The following is a 20,173-nucleotide window of genomic DNA, read 5'->3' as shown; positions in this document are numbered from 1 at the left end:
TCTCCTCCCCTTGCCCACTATACAAAATAAATGTCCATTAGGTCCCAGGGCAGGGATTCTTTACATGGGATCCATGGATGTGTTTAGTGGGATCCCCAAGCCCTGAAAATTTCAGGCATATTTTTATTTGTAGAAAAAAGATATACTTTTTTGTTAAAATTTTAAACAAGAGTAAAAACTTCTATCTTGAGATATTTTGAGAATATTATATTGTAACTAAGATCTCAAACTGCACAGACAAACATTTCCAACCCAGGCATGTAATTGAAACACTTAGGACAGTTGACCTTTTGTTTTCTGGGAGAGAAGATAAGGTCAGGAGAGACAAAGAAAGAGCCCATATCAAACCTAAAAAAAACCCCCAAAACAAAAACAAAACAAAACAAAAAAACCATGAGCTATATAACTTAGAAGGTTTGGATTTTCCTTTTGAGTTGAACATTGGGAAGCTCTCTGAATTTAGACCTATCTATTTTTCCGTCTTGGCCTCAGATTCCTTATCTCTAAACAGAATGTGTTAGGCTACATCAGTGATGTTCAAAACATATTCCTTGATGCCCTGCAGGTTCTAAAAAGGCATTTCAATCACCATTCCAAAATGAAAGACTGGTAGGAAAAAGTTCCGTTAGCTTCATGCAGCTCCTAAAAAGAAAGAGAGTGGTGGAAGACGCCAGGCAAATGTGTGGATACACTTCCTCAAGATCGCAACTTTAAGTTACATTAGGTCGTGTCTTCGGATTCCCACATCATTTCTTTTTTGAGGTGTTGACATTGCTCATACTTCTAGGAGAACATTTTATATATGGTGAGGTAATTATTAGTTTACAATTCTTTTTCCTCCACTGAATTGTACATAACTCGAGAGAAGCATTATTTCTTGTCCACCTCTAGAACCTAGCAAGTTTGCTACATGAAAAGATAAAGATAAGCAAATAGAAGGTGAAGGAAAATAATTTAGGCAGCAGTGAATTTGAAGGTGAATTAAGTGTTCATGAGACAGATAAGAGACAGGTAGGATTGTCATACAATAATAGTCTATTCAGTGGGATGGAGACTTGGGGTTAAACTTGAGAGATATTTAAGAAGTAGAATGCTTATGACTTTGTGGCCAACTTGCTAAGACATATGGGGCGGGAGAGTCCAAAATAACTTTCAGATTTCTATACTGGGATCACATTAACCAGGAGAGATAATACAGAAGAAGGAGTAATCTGGGAGGTAATACTGATTTGTTAAACATGGTCATGTTCCTTGGGGCGACAAGTCATATCTCCCTTTTGTGCGTTTAGCGATATTTGGTGATTTAAGATGCAAAATGCATCTACTTCTGTGGACAGCAGTCAACAAAGTTTAAAAAACATTTCTTAACGAAGTGTGCATGAGACATTCAGTTGTTGACATAGTACTGTCCTGGATCTAGAATTCATACTCAGAAGTTAGCAAGAGACAGCTGGCTGCACATACTGATTGGAGAGTTGCCTGTGGGCAGCTTAGTTGAAGGCAGGTGAGTGGGTGAGATTAGGGAAAGGAAAAGTGAGAAAGAAGAAAGCCTGGAGAATGTCAGGGACAGACAGAGGAAAAGGAGACAGGAAAAGAGATGGAAAAAGTGTTCTGAAAGCTAAGGGAGAAGACCATGCTTATTAGAAACTTCATTGTGTATGATACTTTGGTGTAGAGCCAAGAAAATAACACAGATTTCAGCTTTCCCTCTAGGAACTTGTCATCAAGGACCAAGACGACATTGGCCACATTAACAACAAATACAAAAAGCAGAAGTGGCACACTGATTGGGCACAAAGGGAGAGTAAGCTAGATAAAGCAAGAGTTGGAGGAGAGGTGGGAGGTGCTGAGAAGGATAAGAACAATGTAAAGTCGTCAGCTCTCCTCTGATCGATGCTGATCAACCCTGTTAGGAGAAGGTAAAATATTCTCAGTGATTTACAGAAGTGATATATAACGTATCTGAAGGTGTCGAAATTGGCTGCTCCCCTCTCTGGTGGCACAAAACATGTAAGAATCTCGGCATATAAATTAGATGAAACATAAGAATTGATTTTGAAAAAGTGAAAAAAAAGTTAGTGGTACACTTTCAAAAGTAAAGTAGACTCTTAGAATAGTAGATATATGAGGGGGAAAGTTATATTTTCAAATAAATACTTCCACTTATATCAATTCAACAAATCCATATGGTAAAATAGATACAAATAGGCACTGGGATAGTCTAATCAACACTTAGGAAGCAGTGGATGAAAGAAATGAACCAGTGGTGTGTAGAAGAGAGATTACATTTGCATGTGTCTTGTGAACCTGAAAAATGGAAGAGAATTGCAAACTCAGAGAAAAGAAAACATTGCTTGCCCAAACAGGAATCTTATTTAGCCAGATATATTTTCTGAGCTCAATCTAATGAGTTCTTGTGCCCATGCAAAATGGACCCTGAACCTAACCTAGGAAATTTTTATTCTAAAAATGATTAAGTGAGAGAGAACCACGTCGATTGTGAAATAATAAAATACTTGCTTTGCGAGCCACATATTACATCTATTTACTGTTTGAAATAATGTGTGCATTGAATCTGGGCAGGGGAAAGGCTCTGATTTATTTGTTTCCTAAACTTTGAAATCAGATTCTTTTGTCTACCAAGTCTCTGTATAGAGCAAAAGAATGAATTCTTAGCACTAGAAGTCTTCTATTAGTTAAAGTGTTTGCAAATAAAGTACAAGAAAGAATTATACAATTTTCTTTTATTACAGCTAACTAAGAGGTTTTAAATAAAATAAACCTTTGCTGTGTAAGTTAACATACCAGAAAATCAAGCAGACTGTGTTGGTATATAATACATACATGCAATAACCCATTACTGAAAAAACATGATTCAAATTACTTAAACACTCATGTCTACTCGTCTCAAAATATTAAAAGATTTAGGGCTATAAATTTAATTTTCCTACTGAACAGGGTTGAATAGTGTCTCCCCCAAATTTATGTTCACCTAGAACCCCAGAAGGTGAATTTATTTAGAAATACAATCTCTGCAGATATAATTAGTTACAATAATGTCATACAGGATTTGGATGGTCCTAATTCCAATGACTAGTGTCTTCATAAAAGAAAAGAGAGGGACATTTCAGACATGACACAAAGGGGAGAAGGCCATGTGATGTTGGAGGCAGAGACTGGAATGATGCCAGTCTCATCAGTCAATGATGCCAAGGAACACCAAAGATTGCTGGGGCCACAGAAGAGGCAAGTAAGGTTTTTTCCTAGAAATTTAAGAGGGCGCATGGCCCTGCTGACAATTTGATTTGGATTTCTAGCCTCCAGAACTTTGAGAGGATAATTTTCTTTTGTTTTAAATCCCCCAGTTTGTGGTAATTTATTGTGGCAACCTGAGGAAACTAATATATCATTTTTTTTCTTTTAGAAAAGAAAATGTTTAAGTATGTTTATGTAAGTACTGCTTACCCAGGGATCTGGCTTTTGATGACATTCAAGAACTGCTCACGACACCAAGAAGTTGAGAGACTTGTCCAAGGTCATTTGGTAAATCTGTGTCTTTGTTGTAATTGGAACCCAAGACCACCATTTATTACGAGTCTTTGCTCCAGTCACAGTCCCTTGCTGCCTCTGACTTTATGAGGATCATTCTGTAGAAAAATGACTCCTATAAATTCTGCTGTCAGTCAGTGGGAGCTGGCAAAATGCTCTCACTGATGCCTTTCGTGATTAGAATGCAGGGCAAACAGACCCACACTCTTGCTTATAAAACAAGCTTAAGTGTCGCCTGCTTCCTCACCTCATCATTTCTTGAATGGTACTTATCTTTCAAGCTGCAAAACAGTGCTGATGCCAAGGCCATAAAAAGTATTATATGGCTCTGCCTGCCATCTTTTCAAGGTGGGCTAGCATAGCAGAGGACCAAAGACAGAAAAATGGAGTAATAAAGTTTAAATAGTAGGCAATAATATTAATCTGCTGTGCTGCAGTGCCGATTAAGAGATTAAACCAACTCCCTGCAGTTCTAATTGGATTTTCCTGTGTTTTCTACAACCCTTAGGGCTCTACACTGATAAATCCTATTTTTGCTTGCCATTTATTCCCCATGAATGACTCTATGTAATGGACTTCTCTGTTAAAACACAAAAATACTTGTATTGCCATAGAATTTTTTTTTTTTTTTGTGGTTTTCTTTGCAGGCTGCTACTTTTTAAAAAGCAAGCGATTAATACACTGAGTCACTGGGCTAATTGCTGTCCAAATATTTCATACACATAATAAGATATAAGGCTATAACTCAGATACTGGGAAAGCACAAGCATGGGTCAAGAGATGCCCTGGAAAACTGTATTATGTTAAGACTAGGAAAATAGATCTATATATCGTTATGAATAATATTTGAGGTAATCAAATGTAAAATGAAAGAGAAGTAAAACTATATGTATACACATGTCAGGTATATTTCTCAAATCTGTTAGATCATTTTCACATGGTCAATTTGCTTATTTGTAAAATAATGCTATCTTTGTATAAATTTGTCTTCAAGTACGTGTATAGCCAAATAATCCCTTCGTCAGGATATTCTGTACATACAGGTCTATTCACTGTTTGGTTATGATTTTAAAAACAACCAGGTTAGCTCCAGTTATACAAATTAATTACATATTCCTTGATCTAGATCAGAGATGGAGAGTGTCCCAATAGGTGCATCTCTGCAGAAGATCTTTATACTGATTTAGAACCAAAATTTACATAAGTCTGCTCAATTTGTTTGATTTTATCATAAAACTAGTGATGTTTCTGTTTCCTTTCAGTATGGTTCTAGTTTTGATTTCATCTGGTACCACCCCTGAAACTATCTACCTCTGGTGATTTGCTTATCAGAATCTCCCTGCAAATTTCCCAAATCAGGGAGGAGCCCGTATTTTCTGCTTCAGACTCTAAAGGCAAAATCTGCTCTCCAGCTTGTGGTGCCTTGCCCTTCTGACTTTGTTTGACACCTTGGTCTTGACTGCCTATAAGTTTGCATCATCTCCCTGCTTGGTCTTTTCCTGCACAGTATCCATTATCTTCCTAACTCTTCCTTTCACTGCCTTTCTAATGGCTTCTACCTGTCTGTTATCTGGTGGCTGCCCTTCTGCCCGAATGCTGATATTTGGAAAAAATAAACTGCAGTCAGAAATCCTGCTTATTTCCTGACGTTATGTCTTGCTTTTGTGCTGTTTCACTTGAACCAAAACTTCACCGATTCTCCTGATCTTTGCTTTCAACTCTGACTGGTGATTTCTAACCATCTACATCAACAAACATTTACTGAGCATCTGCTATGTGCCAAGGCACTGCACTATTGGGATTACAAAGGTTAACAGATGCTATCCCTGTTTTTGAGGAGCTGATAATTTGTCCAGGGTAGATCTGTTTTTTTATACTCCTACTGCAAACCAAGTGGCTTACACTTAAATCTCACAGCTGTGATTCTCTAGGGTTGTTAGCAAGCATGGTAGTCATCTGGGATGCTTGCTAAAATGTCAGAGATCTGGGTTGCATTCCAGATTTATTGAATCAGAATCTTCAGGGATGGGGTCTAGGTATCTGCTTAAGCAAGCAACCCCTGTTATTATGTAATTATGCTGTGGATAATCTGAGGACCTTGCCTTGAGGTATAGTCTCATATCAGATCTTTGGAGTAAGTTTAATAATCTCCACTTATAGGTAAGATACTGAGGAGTGGAAAATTATGTAGCTTTTCCAACTAAAAAATGGAACAGGCTGTATCCAAACACAATTTGTATGGTTTAAAAATCCTTGTCATTTCTACTCCCCTTCACAAAGCCTCTTATCTGTGTCTTCCATGGGTCACTGGTTTCCACTCCAGAGTGGTCCCCCAATCTAGATAGTGGTCTGGGCAATCTCTAGAACTATGGCACTAGCTGGTACTATTGACAGCTGTGAGAGTCAATTTAATGTGTCAAATTGACTGGGCCTTGGGGTGCATAGGCATTTGGCCAAACACTATTTTGTGTGTGTACAGGAGTGTGTTTCTGGATGAGATTTGCATTTGAATCAGTAGACTAAGAAGAGCAGATTGCCCTCCCCAATATGAATAGGTCTCATCCAATCAACTGAAGACCAGTACAGAATAAAAAGGCCAAGTAAGAAGGCCTGATTATTGAGCTCAGATGTTGGTCTTTTTTGGTCTTTGGACTTGGACTGAAACATCTTCCTGATCTTTGGTCTGCTGGCTTTTAGAGTAGAATTATATGTCAGCTTTCCTGGGTTTCTAGCTTGCAGATTGAAGATCTCGGGACACATGAGTCAATTCCTTATAACAATATATATCTCCATTATGTTGGTTCTGTTTCTCTGAAGAACCCCAACTAACATAATGGCATTTGTTAGCATTTTAGAAAATAGGGAATTTGCTGGGGTGGGGGGGAGAGATATCTTGACGAGTTGCCTGAAATAAACTTGGATATTTTGTACTTATTTTAAAGAGGAAAGACTGAGTACTAACAAATATGGCAGAAAATGATCTAGGTCAGGGTCAGAATGAATCATCAGCTGAACATAAACCAGGATTGTCTGTCAGAACTAGAGCATCATCCCAATTTCAATAAATGGCAGTAACAGCCTGGAGGCAATCTTTCCACTTTAGGCAACTGATGAAATATTTTCAAGCAATAGAAAATGGGCTGTCAGCTGGATCCTCGAACAGAGTAGGAAACTCAGAGAATGTCAAGAATCAAGAAACTACAATTAAAATAAGCCCATGGAGGAAAACAAAGCTTGAGAATTGTAGGTTACTTATCTGATACAAAGCTCAATAAACAGCACCTCGATTATTCTGTTTTGATGTATTTATCTTCAGAGTGGTCTTATTTTGAAGGGTCATATTAGCCTCATCCAAGAGTTTTCCAAAGATGAGGATACTCATTCTGAAGAAGGTTTATAGTGTGGACCTTGGCTGCAATACTATTATGAGCTAAGGACATAAGCACTGTTTATTAAAAAAGCAACTTTGTGCTGAGAGGCAAAGAAAAAGAGTATTTATACTAGGAAAGATTATGGTTAAACTAAGAAAAATTTATAAGAATGAGTGAAGTAAGGCAGCATTGTATTCAAACCATTTCTGATAATCTCCTTCCTATTCCTTAATCTCTCTCAAGGAAAGACGATGCAGCAATACTGAAACAAACAAACAAACAAACAAACAAACAAACAAAAAACCTGTATTGGGAGCATTTTTATTATCTGTCTTAAATCCTCTCTAATGCAATTTTACCTTATTACTCTCAGGAAGGTAAGGAGTGGTCAATGAATGGCATTAGTCATAGTTTTCTTGGTAAGCTACATTCCCCTGGTGGCAGAGTCTATTACCATGAATATCCTCATTTTAACTTTGCTTGATTATTTAAAGGGAACTTAAGTGGTATGGATTCATCTTGTCTAAAGCATTAATTTTTCCCAGGAAAAAATGATATAAACCATAAAAGAGCAGTGAAAGGACCAAAAACAATTTTCTAAGGAAATTATTCATTGACTTAATTTACTTTAAATTGTAAAACTCTGCTTTTAACGTTCATTTATCTTCTGACCCAGCCAAATTTACGAAGTAAGTAAAATTTGTCTTCTTCATCTCCCTTACTCCTTTAGCTGGCCTAATCCTTTTGAGCCCTCCTTTAATACTGGGTATTTGGTTTTCTGCTTGATCAAGAATTGCCTGTCTTTATACCTCATTTGGAACTGGCCTCATTACATGCTGCTTCCCAGCCCCCCCCCTCTCTCCCTTCTCTTTATAAAAACTTATCCACATTGTTTAATTTTTTTTTTTCAGAGTTCTTGCTTTCTTTTAGGTGAGGTCTGACTAACCCCATAGGCAACTTCATGTGTTAATGGAAATTGTTAGGATTTGAATTGTGTCCCCAGCAACAGATATGTTGAAGTCCTTACTCCCTTTATCTCAGAATACAACCCTACTTAAAAATAAGGTCATTGCATATGTATTTAGTTAACGAGGTCATGCTGGATTAGAGTAGGTCCTAAATTCAACATAACTGGGGTCCTAATAAGAAGCAGACACACAAGAAGAAAACACCATGAGATGTCAGCAGCAGGAATTGGAGTTATGTTGCCACAAGCTAAAGAATACCCAAAGCTACTAAGAGCTGGAAAAGGCAAGAAAGGATTCGCATCTGGAAGCTCTGGAACGAGCATGACCTTGCCAACCAACACCTCGTATTCAGATTCTAACCTCCAGAAATGTGAGAGAATAAATTTTATTTCTGAATAATTTACTTATGTCTATTATAATAAGGCCTTCAGTAGACAATGACATAACACAAGCAATGCTACTAATGATGTGACTCAGGTACCCGACAGGTCAATGAGAAAGGTATTTTGAGATGGAAAGGGATGTGTGGCATTCACCAACTACACAAAATAAATCTTGATTTCAGGGTTCTCTGACAACCTGACATCTAAACTACCCTGTGGAACTTCAGTTCCTAAATATTGCAAATACAGAGAGGGACATAGAAAAGAAGGTAGTTACCATTGGTTGAGAGCCGAAAGTATCAAGGACTTTGGTATATCCTTGCTCTTTCCCTGCAATTTTGTTACTCAAAGTTTTCTTACCAGTGAGGGGTGCTTCTATCTACCTAGTTGCTCAAGGCTAACATAACAAAGATGAAAGAACAGAGATTTTTTTCTCCTTGAATCCTGAGCACCTTGCATAGTGCATGGTGCATAACATGCGTTCAAAAACTATCCAAAAAAATGGATGAAATAATAATCAGTTTAGAAAGCCTGAACAAGCTTATCCTCATGATAGGGAGTCACTATTTGTTGTGGTTTCATGGATGCTTTGCTGGGGGAGCATTATGCCCTTCTGTTTATCTCTCTCACTGGTTCCATGAAGCCTTTTTAAAAATCTTAGGATGCAAATCCATTTACTGAAGATGAAAGAGTGTACAGAAGAAGGTATAAGAGAATCAGTGGGAGGAGTCCAGATTCTGGCCTTAGCTCAGCTACTGACCAGACAACTCAAACCTGAACAGGGCACAATTTAAAGGAAATTATTAAAGAACACAGTAATGCAATTGAAAGTGGACTGGAAATCCACTAAAATTGGATTTCTAATCTCTGTACTGCTAAAAACTCACTTGTGGAGTTGTTATGAATCTCCTCTGGGTTATATTTTTCTCCTCTGAATATTAAGGAGATTTGACTATTTAAAAGGAAGCAAGCATAAAACTATTTGGCTCTGTGAAGCGAGGGAGTTTGGAAGAGTGAAGGGAATAGAGGGAGGAAGGTTGTCACACTGGGAGGCTGCAGCAGAAAAGATAAAAACACCATTTTATTTAGAGCCAGTGATGAGTGTAGAAATAGTTTTCTTTTACTGTCCTCAAGTATATTCATTGGCAACACACTGCCCTTCTGTTAGATTTCCATGGTTTTCTGTGACCTACATTTGCTGTGATGTTTTACTGACTCCTTCATTTGAATTATCTGCTTTTTTTACATGCCTCCAAATGCCATTATGAATCACTGAAGCTCAAGACCATCTATCACAGTTATAAGACATATAAAAGATGACAATCATCAGTCAAATATCTTCACTCTGCCTGAAACAAAATTTTCTCAGTACAAAATAAATACTTTCCCTCCTGCTGGATTAGCTAAGATTTATATTCCTAATATGCAAATAACCCTCAAAATTTTAGATGAATAAAAGCATTCAGTGTCTTGCCTCAATCATACGCAGGAGATACAATTTTAAATAAGTATTTCTGCTTTAAGGCTTATCCACAGGCTTCTGAAAGTGTCACATTTTTATTAGTGAGACAGCAAGTAGCACTCTGTGTGCTTAAATATTTCTCCAAAAAGTTTTTAATTTATGTCTTGAGCATACTGGAAACCTACATATTAGTTAAATCCAACCATAGTTTGTTTCTTAGGCCAAGAAAGAAATATTTTAAAAAGAGAAAAATGTAAATTGAAGTATATTATAAAATCATTGAATTTTTGAACTGAAAGAAACCTGAGATATGCTTCCTGTTAAGTCAGATAATGATATGAGGTTCAAAGTTTAGGTAATTTAATCAGGGAAAACTCCTAATTAATAATAACTGGGCCTGAAATTCTGAAGTCTTGACTTTGATTTTAGCTCTTTGTTAATTCCATCAGATTCTAATAATTAATTTAAATAATTAATTAAGTATGGTAGAAACTACTCATTACCACTGAACATTCATTTTCCCCTTCCTTTTCTGATTGTATCCCAGGCATCATTGCACTCAACCAAAAGCTACATTCCCCAGGTAAGTTTTAGACAAGGACCTTTAAGTGCAAAGATTTGGTGCAATTTCTCAGAAGCTGCCATTTATACTATAAGATGACCTTTAAGGGGGAATCTAGGCAAAGATTATGACTCTGAACTCTGGGTACCTGATAATCATCAATTCACTTTACTGACCATCTGTGAACTTCTTTTACTTGAGAAACAAATAATCACCTATTTCATAAGCCAATGTTATTTTGGGTTTTCTATACTATATGTAGCCAAGACGAATTTTAACTGTTCACTAAGTAATTGCTATACTTAAAAAACAACAACAAAATAAAAAGCTTTTTAAAATCTCTGTAACTATATATGTTAGAATCTACCATCTTGGATAACCCAAAGGAGTACCAAGGGGACATGTACATATGGGTCCATTCTTAAAGATATAAGCATTATCTCAGAAGGTAACACTAAAATGTTTGCCCATAAACACTTTTAATAGAGATCACTGTTGCTTCATGACAAAGAAGGCCAAGAAGTCACTCATTACCATCTGTTTCCATAAAGTAGTTTTACAGCAATTTACTAAACATTTCAAAATAGCTAATGTAAATCCAGGTTGTGAAAAGTTGGCATAAGTGGAACCACTTAAAATAGAACTGGAGCAGCCATTCCAGAGGAGCCACTTTGCAGTTCTTACTTTTTGAACCTTTGGAATGTTTGAACTGGACAAAAGAAACTTTGGACTGGGCCAAACTAACATTGCCTTCCAAACAGCTGGTATAACACGAAAGCAGACATTATGACTAAAAAGACTGAAAATTAAAGACATCCTTTAGGATCAATAAATAGCCATGTATAGTCAAAGAAGCACTTAGCTTATTGGCACCAACAGAGATTCCTTCCTTCTATTCATGTAATTATTTCCCTTTCTCAGTAAAACCTGTTGCCTTCATCTCATAATCAGGACATAATCTATGCCCCCAGAATGCAACTCCTTTTTTTAAGATCAAATAAACATTTGTTGCTAATAGAGTAACATCAATAACAATACTGCTATTGTTATTAAAACAGTGCTTCATGGATATTATCCTGATAATCCTTTAAAAAAGTCCTTTAAGACAAATAATTGTAAATAAGATATGGTGAGACAGCATCACAAAGACAGCGCTTCACCTTGAAACTTAAATTCAAGGGAGACAAACTTTAGGAATCATCACCTACAAACTTAATCGTTTTCAAAAGTTCATTGTCACCTTAAAATTATGCATAACTTTTAATAATTTTATAAAGAAATTCATTCTAACTTGTTAAGAAAAATTATCCAAATCTTAGAAGTAAGTAGGAGAATGACTGCAGTTCTTTTCAATGTCATTGTTTTAACAGGTGCACCCAAGGACTAAAAAATTATCTAAGAGAATACACCTAGATAATTGATGACAGTGCAAATGCTGTGAAATTAAATCTTCATTAGTAGATTTCTGTCTGGTAGAAAAGAATAACCTCAAAGTTTATAACTTAATGGTCACATAGAATGTTAAACAGTTTTGTTTCTTAAAACTCAGTATTTCTTTTATTGATTATATACATCTCTGTTCCTCACATACTCCTTTGAACCAGTCTCACAATCATGGTTCTTTTATTAGTTAATAGGGTAAATAAAATATTTGACATGTGTTTATCTTAAACTTACATGAGAGTCCTATTTTTAGTGTTTGGAAAATTATACTTTAACAGAAAAATTAAATATAGATTTGAGCAATTATATCAGCAGAATTTATCAACACCAAAAATTGCGTACAATTCAAATGGATCCACATACCCCAAAATGTAAACGATAATTATTTTGGAAGAAGGATACATCAAAATTTTTGCTTCACATTGCTTCACGTTGCTTCTTATAGGGTAAATAATGCACCACAAAGATATCCACAGCTTATTCCTCAGAATTTGTGAACATGCTACCTTATGCAGGGGAAATTTTCAGATGATATTAAAATGGCTAATTTTAGGACCTTAAAAAAAGAGAACATTATCCTGGATTATGCAAGTTACCAGTGTAATTACAGAGTCCTTAAACGTGGAAGAGGGAGGCAGAATAAGGTCAGAGTGATGCAATGCGAGAGAGACTTGACCAGCAGCCATTGCTGCCTTGGAAGATGGAAGAAGGAACCATAACCTAGGAAACATGGCGGCTTCTACAAACCAAAATGGCAAGGAAATCGATTCCCCACCAGATCCTCCAGAAGGAAATGCCATCCTGCTGACACTTTAATTTTAAAGCAGGGATATCTGTGTCAGATAACCTCGCGTTGTTTTCATCCACTGAGTTTGATGTAACTTGTTGAAATAGCTATGGATAACTGATAAACTTCTCTATTTTGAAAAATGCCATTTTTAATAGAGCTACTAGGAGCGTAAGGTCTAAAGGTAGGGGTTAGTAGGAAGAGGGGAAGCAATGCAAAGATTTTGGACTTTGTTATGCAAGTTATTAGCTGTGAAACTGAGGATCTTGATCTTTTGGGCCCTCAAGTCCTTTCCAGGTTCTAAATTTTATGACATTTTAGGGCCTCAGACAATTTAGTCATTGGGAAAAATATGCACTGATTCCTTCTATCGCCTTTACATGCCAATCATCTTCATTGATTTGGTCTACTATACTCTTTGAATGGTACAATAATTTATTCAACAAATATTTGTTGTACATCTACTGTGTGCTAGGTACTTCTCAAAGTGCTTGGAGATACAATAGTGGGCAATAAAGACACGGTCCTAAATCTCATAAATCTTTTGCAGTGGGGAAGAGATAAATACACAAGGAAAAATAAGAAAATAAATATGATATATTTAGACAGTGATAAGTGAAATAAAGAATATCAAACAAGAGAATGTGGCAGGTAAAAACTGGTGCTAGTGTGTGCAGAAGTGGTTGGGGAATATAAATTACATGAATTCTTTGTGATGATCTGGAAGAAGAACATTCTAGGAAGGGGTAATAGAAAGTGCCTAAGATAAGAATGACCTTGTGGGTCTCGAAAGAGAGACAATGCCAGGTACCTGTGACATGGCGATCTGGGTGAGGTTTGTAGGGGATAAAGGTAGACAAATGCCAGAGTAGCCAGTGGGGATGTACCAGTATGGTGAGCATCACCCTTTCTCCAGAGTGACAGTATGACTACTCAAATAAACACATATTCATTCTCATCTGGCCTAACCACTTCATTAGGCATTTATCTGCGGGAACATGTCTACCACTGTGTGGAGGAAAGATCACTGGAAAATACAGAATCAATATTATTTTTATGTTGACAAGTACTGAGAAACAACAAACTTTGTGATGTTATTCCATATTCTGATCTAAAGAATGAATAAAGCACAATACTAATGACTGCAATAAGAAAGAAATAGAGTAATGGTGCAGTCACAGGGAAGGATGGAGAAAGGGTTTAACAAATCATCAAAATAAAAGTAGCAGTACCTCAGTTAAAAACATAGAATTCCTACTTGCCTATATCACACATTGCTCCCTGCCACAAATATACTAAAAACCCTCATAAACACAGAAAAAGAAAAAAAAAAATATTCTGTTCTTTAAAGTTTGCTGTTGATTTCCTTTGGGCCTTTGCTGATTGAATTGAATTTGTAAGCCCTGTGCTTATTTTCTTAGCTCTCATGATTGATAAATTATCATTCTCTTTTTCCTCTATAACAGCACTATCTCGCAATAATGGTACACCTTTGAAAGCAACAAATGGATAGGCTGTCAGATTTATAAATGCAAGCTACTTAAGGCAAACTATGTGCCAGCAATACTAGAGAGGGTTAGGGAACTTTCAGTAAGGGCTTAGACTATATCTGATCCCAGACCTCGCTCTCTGAAGTAATACTGGTCAGATTTAAATTAGGTGTTGGAAATGAGGGTCACGTCAGCCACAATAATGGTGAAGCATCTGTCTTGACCTACTGTTTGTTTCCTCTTGTCTGAATAAACTCACTGTTATGCTGTGGTAGCAAATTGGATCACTCCCACCCATGCTCTTTGCTGCACAGATTTAGTACAAGCTTTGCTAAGAGAAATAAAGTTTGACCTGACCAAATTCAACTGTCTCCTTACTTTCTACAGACTTCTGTTTAAAATGATCATGTAGTCATATTGCTGCTTTCCTTTGGTTGGTCATGCAGGAAGCATAGAATTGGAAATGAATGATACTTTCATGATCTGGAAGTAATGGGGAAAGGACACTCTTTTTATATCATTCATTCATGTCCCCAAAAGACATTCTTAAAAAGTCTCTGTTAAAATAATTGATTTGCCTTTTGCTAAAGCTTTGTTTTATCAGGTATCAAGGGGTTTGAAAAATATAGGCAATTTTCAAAGAAAGCAAACACATGTAGTGTTTACATTATTTACCAATTAGAATTTGGCAAGCAGTTCTAATTTGCATAAATTTGAATTAAGAGAAATTCGTTTGCACTTTTCTAACAAGAATATTAATTCAATTTTCATTGAAGGCCAAGAATGTGTGAATTTCTATGCTTGGCACTATGAGGAGTTCAAAGAAAATAAAAGATTATAGTTTGGTGAGGCAGCATGATATACACATAAAGAATTATTAATAGTTATGACAAAGTACAAGCAAATGTCTGTGGGGACAGTTATTTCTGACTATCTTACTTAAAGAATGGGACTTAAAAAGTATCCTAGAGTACAAAAACATCCTTATAGTGCAAATTTCTCATACTCTGTGGCATCCACGTATAGGAGCCATATACATTTGAACTATAATAAAATTCATTCGGTTCACACACTTAGCTTGGCAAGACAATATGCATCATTTCTTTATAATAGAAAAAATATTCATTTTATTTCTAATTGAGCTGAGAACAGAACTGCAGGCTGTCTATACCCTTGTACAGGTCCATTTGTTGGACAGATATGTACTGAGCCCTGTGCCCAGGCTAAAGAACCTGTTGGAGTCTCACCCTAGGTAGAGCCATTATACCAGGAGCTATCATAGCGGGGTAGACTGGCCAAGTATGTTATTTTCATTTCTTATTATCATTTTTTTTTGTTCCCAAATCTTGCCTTTTATTATTACTTTTAATCATGGATGAACTTAGAAAAACTATGTAGAGTCCTCATGTACCCCATATATCTCTCAGATCTAAACATTAACCTACCTGGCCTGAGCACTCAGATAGTTCTTTTTATTCTTCTTTCTACTTTTTTTCAGAACTCACTCAGTTCTCCAAAGGTATAAATATAAGCACCATTTAGTTTCAAAATCTCATCACTCTGGAAAAGTATTGACATCCTTTTACTTGTCCCACAAAAGGCTAAATCAGCAGCACTTAGGACTGGACAGAATTGTCTTACCCATTGTGAGGCTTTGATATGTGTATTTCTGTTGTAACTTTGAGAGGATAAGGCAAGTAAGTACACAGAAGATTATACTTCACACTCCCAACCAGAAATAGATTCTCTTGGATAGTCTAGGAGTCTCATGCCAATTGACTATATATATATATATATTTTTTGTCAGACCTGGTATTAAGTCTTGCTGAGTAAATAAAGGCACATATCTGCCTTCTAAAGTCTATCAATTTCACAAGGATAGGAACATATAGTGCTGTATGGGCTCTAATGATCTTCCTCCCATTCCATGCAAGTCTTTAGAATATCCGTTAAGATGAGAAGTACAGCAAGCAGCTCTCAGCAAAAATCTTTGTATGCATCATTTCACTAAGAGCTGCAAAGAAAGCCTGGGAAATTCCAGGTGGTAACTTCTATAGCGTACCAACAAGTTTCCAAAACAGTTGGAAATGAAGAGCAGTGAGGGGGTGAGTCTAGAACACAAGGCACTCCTCCTTGTCTGGGAGTAGGAGACCTTGGAGGTGAGCAATGAAAAGTATTGAGCAAATAAAGGTTTTGAGGGGAAGCCTATGAGTCAAGGAAAGTGGTATGAGGTAAAAGAGGGGCTCTCTCTGGAAAAATGGAAACATAATTCACAATTTTGCCAAGGAGTGCCTTTGCATCCCTGATGCATGATATTGCCTCCTTGACCTTGGTAGCTGAAAGCTAATGTGAGCCCTGAGCATACTACCCAATTTCTCTCTTTTCACCGGAGAGACAGAGGAAATCAAATGAAGAAAGGAACATGTTGCCTCTTCAAGGCCTTTGGAGGTTACTGCTCAGGAGATGATCTTTGATTATTTTGAGAGAACACAGGCTACATTTTCTTAATTTGAAATCAGATCATGTTTTTACTTTTGGTTTGAAACAAATATGGTCATCATAATTGGGGAGTTTTGGTAGATTTGTTTAGCCTTTAACCATTGAGGTGTTTGCTCAGTTGCTCCATTTGTTTTTGGGCTCTGGATTGACCAAATTAACTGCATAATTTCCATATCCACTGAATCTATGTTGACTAAAATATTTAATAAAAACAATCATGGCCACTGACTATTGAATGTTGAGTACAGGCACTGCACTGAAGCACTTTACATGTAGTTACTTCGATAATCCTCACAAGAACCTTCTAAGGTCAAACTTAGAAATTCTGGAACACAATATTTAAAACAATCCTTTAGAATATATTGTAGAAAGACATTAAAATTAAAAGAACACACATTTTCTAATCAGAATTTAAGTACTACTATATTTTTTATTAAAAAATATATAACTTATAGTCATCTATATCAGTATTTTCTTTTTAAAAACAAAATCACAGAAATTAGAAAGAAGGGCATATCTTCAGGTGATTTAGTTCAGTATTATGCTATTGTAAACTTTAATTTTCAAATTTCTGTGGTAATTCAATTTAAAAAGAAATACAAAAGAACTGCACATACACAGATACTATCACTGCAAAACATATAAAAGTGCTGAATAGTTGAGAACTTTAAAAATGACTGCCATAATAAGCATTAAAATATTATTTCCAGTAATAAAAATGCAGTTATTTTGATTTTTCAATGTTAACTAAAGTTAAAACTTTTATTTATATTAAATTTAGAGTTCTACAAATGAATCATGAAAGAAGTACTAAAGCGGTAGTGAGCAATAGAATTCTAAACATCTTCATTTTTTTTTTTTCATTTTCTTTTTGAAAATTATAATGATATAAGATTTAGCTCTAACCTCAGGCTAATTGTATTTGGAAAATACATGACAAAATCAATGTTAAATCTTCAAGTGCTTTGTTTTGAATATGTTAGTTTTCTTAAGAGGGAAATTCAGTGGATTCTTAAGGGTAAAATTACCACAGTTTTATTTTAATGTCACTTGAGATATTTGTTGAATCTATAAAACTGTTTTGTTTTTAAATTTTGAATCATAATGAGATTAATAAAAGTGTCATAATAATTTGCTAACTATTTGTGTTAAGCACAATGCCATCATTTCTGGATCAAGAAATAAGATTAATAAAAGTGTGACAATAATTTGCTAACTATTTGTGTTAAGCACAATGCCATCATTTCTGGATCAAGAAACTGCGACCACATGGTCACATGACTAGTTTTCTAAGTTCCATTACTTTCAACTCATTGCTGGCTATCACATCTAAATCTGTATTTAATAAACCCTGCAGCCTAAGATATGATATCTTGAGGTGGGTAATCCAGAAGAATTTTCAAGTGGCATCTAAAAAATCCTGTTTGAAGTTTAGTTAATAGGCATTTTAAGGTTGTACCTGCTTAGAAATTCAAAAGTTGGAAAGTTCTGGTAGATGACCTACTAAGCTGTCTTAGAATGAAACATTATTCACGTTAACAACCAAAGTCTTTGTCTATGAAGATTTTCTAGGGTGTTAGCCATGGAAATGCCATAATCTTCTATAATCTACTATGCATAGATACAAATACTGCTAATCAGATTGTATTTTTGCTTTTTTGTGAGCTAACGCTGTCTCAGAACTTTCACACCAAACTTCATTTTTAGGAAATGCAAAACAAAATAAAAAGAAAAACATTGTTTAGTGTAGCAAATGCCAACAGAATTTGATACATTTCACTAACACTACAAGGACTTTGGTTACCATTCATGGATGAGTTTATCTCATGAACTAATTCAGTGACTGATCAGCTGGAAAGTTCAATGAAAATTTCTTTACATTAGTGGAAACATAATTAATCCAAGCTTTGGGTTAATTAAATTTTAAGTTAAAAACGTTTTTGATACAGAAAAAATATGTTTCCTTCTGGAAACAAGTCTAGAGTGTTGTGGAGTGTTAAAATATATTCTGATTCATTGTCCTTTAAGAAAAGCAAAATTATTCTGGCATTAGAGGTTATTAAAGATTTGAGCTAATGATATACTAATTTTATTTTTTAAAAAACCTACTTCTGTACTAAAAATTAGAGATTTGGAGAAATAACCCATATTTAATGAATACTTGCTGTCTGATTTAATTCTACTTATGTTGATACAAGTCTGTTGTCTCTTATGTTTAATTGAAAGATATAAGAAATGTAATTTGGGCATGAGTTCCTTGCCCTGAAAATGTTAATGCACTGAGAAAAGTATCCATACAATCATTTTAATTTTAAAATAACAACTCCAATAGTACTTCTATATTATCTGAATCAAATTATAATGTCTACCCAAGAAATGTGTTTTGTGTCTGTGTTGCTATAGAAATGTTTTGTTTGTCTTTTTATAATAAGAAATGATTGAATTAAGTCTCTAATAAGAACAGAATAGCCACATCTCTAACAAGAACAGAATAGCCACAGCTTTATCATTCAAGTCTAGAAATTCTGTGGAAATATACTTAGTAAAAAATCTGCTTCATGAGGCACAATTTCACAACTCCTAGTCTAAATTCATGTAAGATGGCATCCTATGTTGGTGATGCTGGAAGAGAGATGATGGGACAGTGTTTTCTGGTCTTTCATATATTTGCTTCAGGTATCTAGGTACCCCAGATGTATCAGATCTATATCCGCCTTCTGCAGATGAAACAATATGGTTGATAATGAAATAACTGTGCCATGAGCAAGAGAAGAAAGTCCGAAACAAAACACCACAGGAAAGCATGTTTACAATGCCTTCTCATTCTCTTAAGATCCATCCAATTCCAGTTGTTCAAGAACAAATGTTCAACCAACTAATCTGTAGGTGTGAATGCCTACATGCTCCCCCACTCTCTGCCCACTCCAGGATCTTCCAAAAAGAATTCTAAACATTTCTCAGTGAAGGAAATCCTCAGTAGCAATTGAAATAGTAACCTTTGCTAGACTGCACAGGGGCAGAAAATTACTCCTTTTGTTTAGGTCACTGCAGCATCAGGGAATTTCTGCTACTCAGGGATGTGAGATGGTGGGTAAGCATGGCTAAGAACTCTAATAAGCAAAGAAGAGATCTTAAGTGTGTGCTTCAGTAAACAAGTACTTCATACAGACATAGCTGTTCAGTGACACGTTAAAATCTGTCAAAAAAAAAAAAACTTGTAAAGGAAGTGTTTTCTTTTTTATGAGAAAAAGAGAAAAGAATCCAAAACTTCTAACAAAAAATAAGAGCAATTTACTTGACTGACATGTTTCAGCATTCACCGAGGGCTAAAATCCACTTATGTGCAACTCACTGACTTTTGTGAGTGTTGACCTCTATTATTATCACTGCAGATATTTATTCTTGAATAACAGATTTTTAGATGAGTCACATTCAGATTCTTCTCTACTTCGTCCCCACAGTAACACCAGAAATCTTCATTTGCATCTCTGTTGCCATGGAAAAATGAACATTCAGAAAAGCAGGCAGGATTATGAGTTTAAGGCAAAGTCCAATAGTAGGAACAGAGAGAATGTAGGTTGCAAACATATACACACCACGGCTAATATTACAGAAAAATGGCAACTTAAGTAACAAAAAGAAAGAAAGAAAGAAAGAAA

The 20,173-nt window shown here is 35.7% G+C and overlaps 1 protein-coding gene across 9 annotated transcripts in view; it reads right to left on the bottom strand.

Annotated features, from left to right (window-relative positions):
- NLGN1 (neuroligin 1) overlaps window positions 1-20,173 on the bottom strand; it is a 995,729-nt gene that overhangs the window by 51,608 nt on the left and 923,948 nt on the right. The gene's annotated exons all lie outside the window — the stretch shown is intronic.

Source organism: Pteropus vampyrus, unplaced genomic scaffold, assembly GCF_000151845.1.
Source record: "Pteropus vampyrus isolate Shadow unplaced genomic scaffold, Pvam_2.0 Scaffold12, whole genome shotgun sequence".
NCBI lineage: Eukaryota > Metazoa > Chordata > Mammalia > Chiroptera > Pteropodidae > Pteropus > Pteropus vampyrus.
The sequence above is the reverse complement of the archived record's forward strand: the minus strand, read 5'-3'. Positions and strand labels throughout refer to the sequence as shown.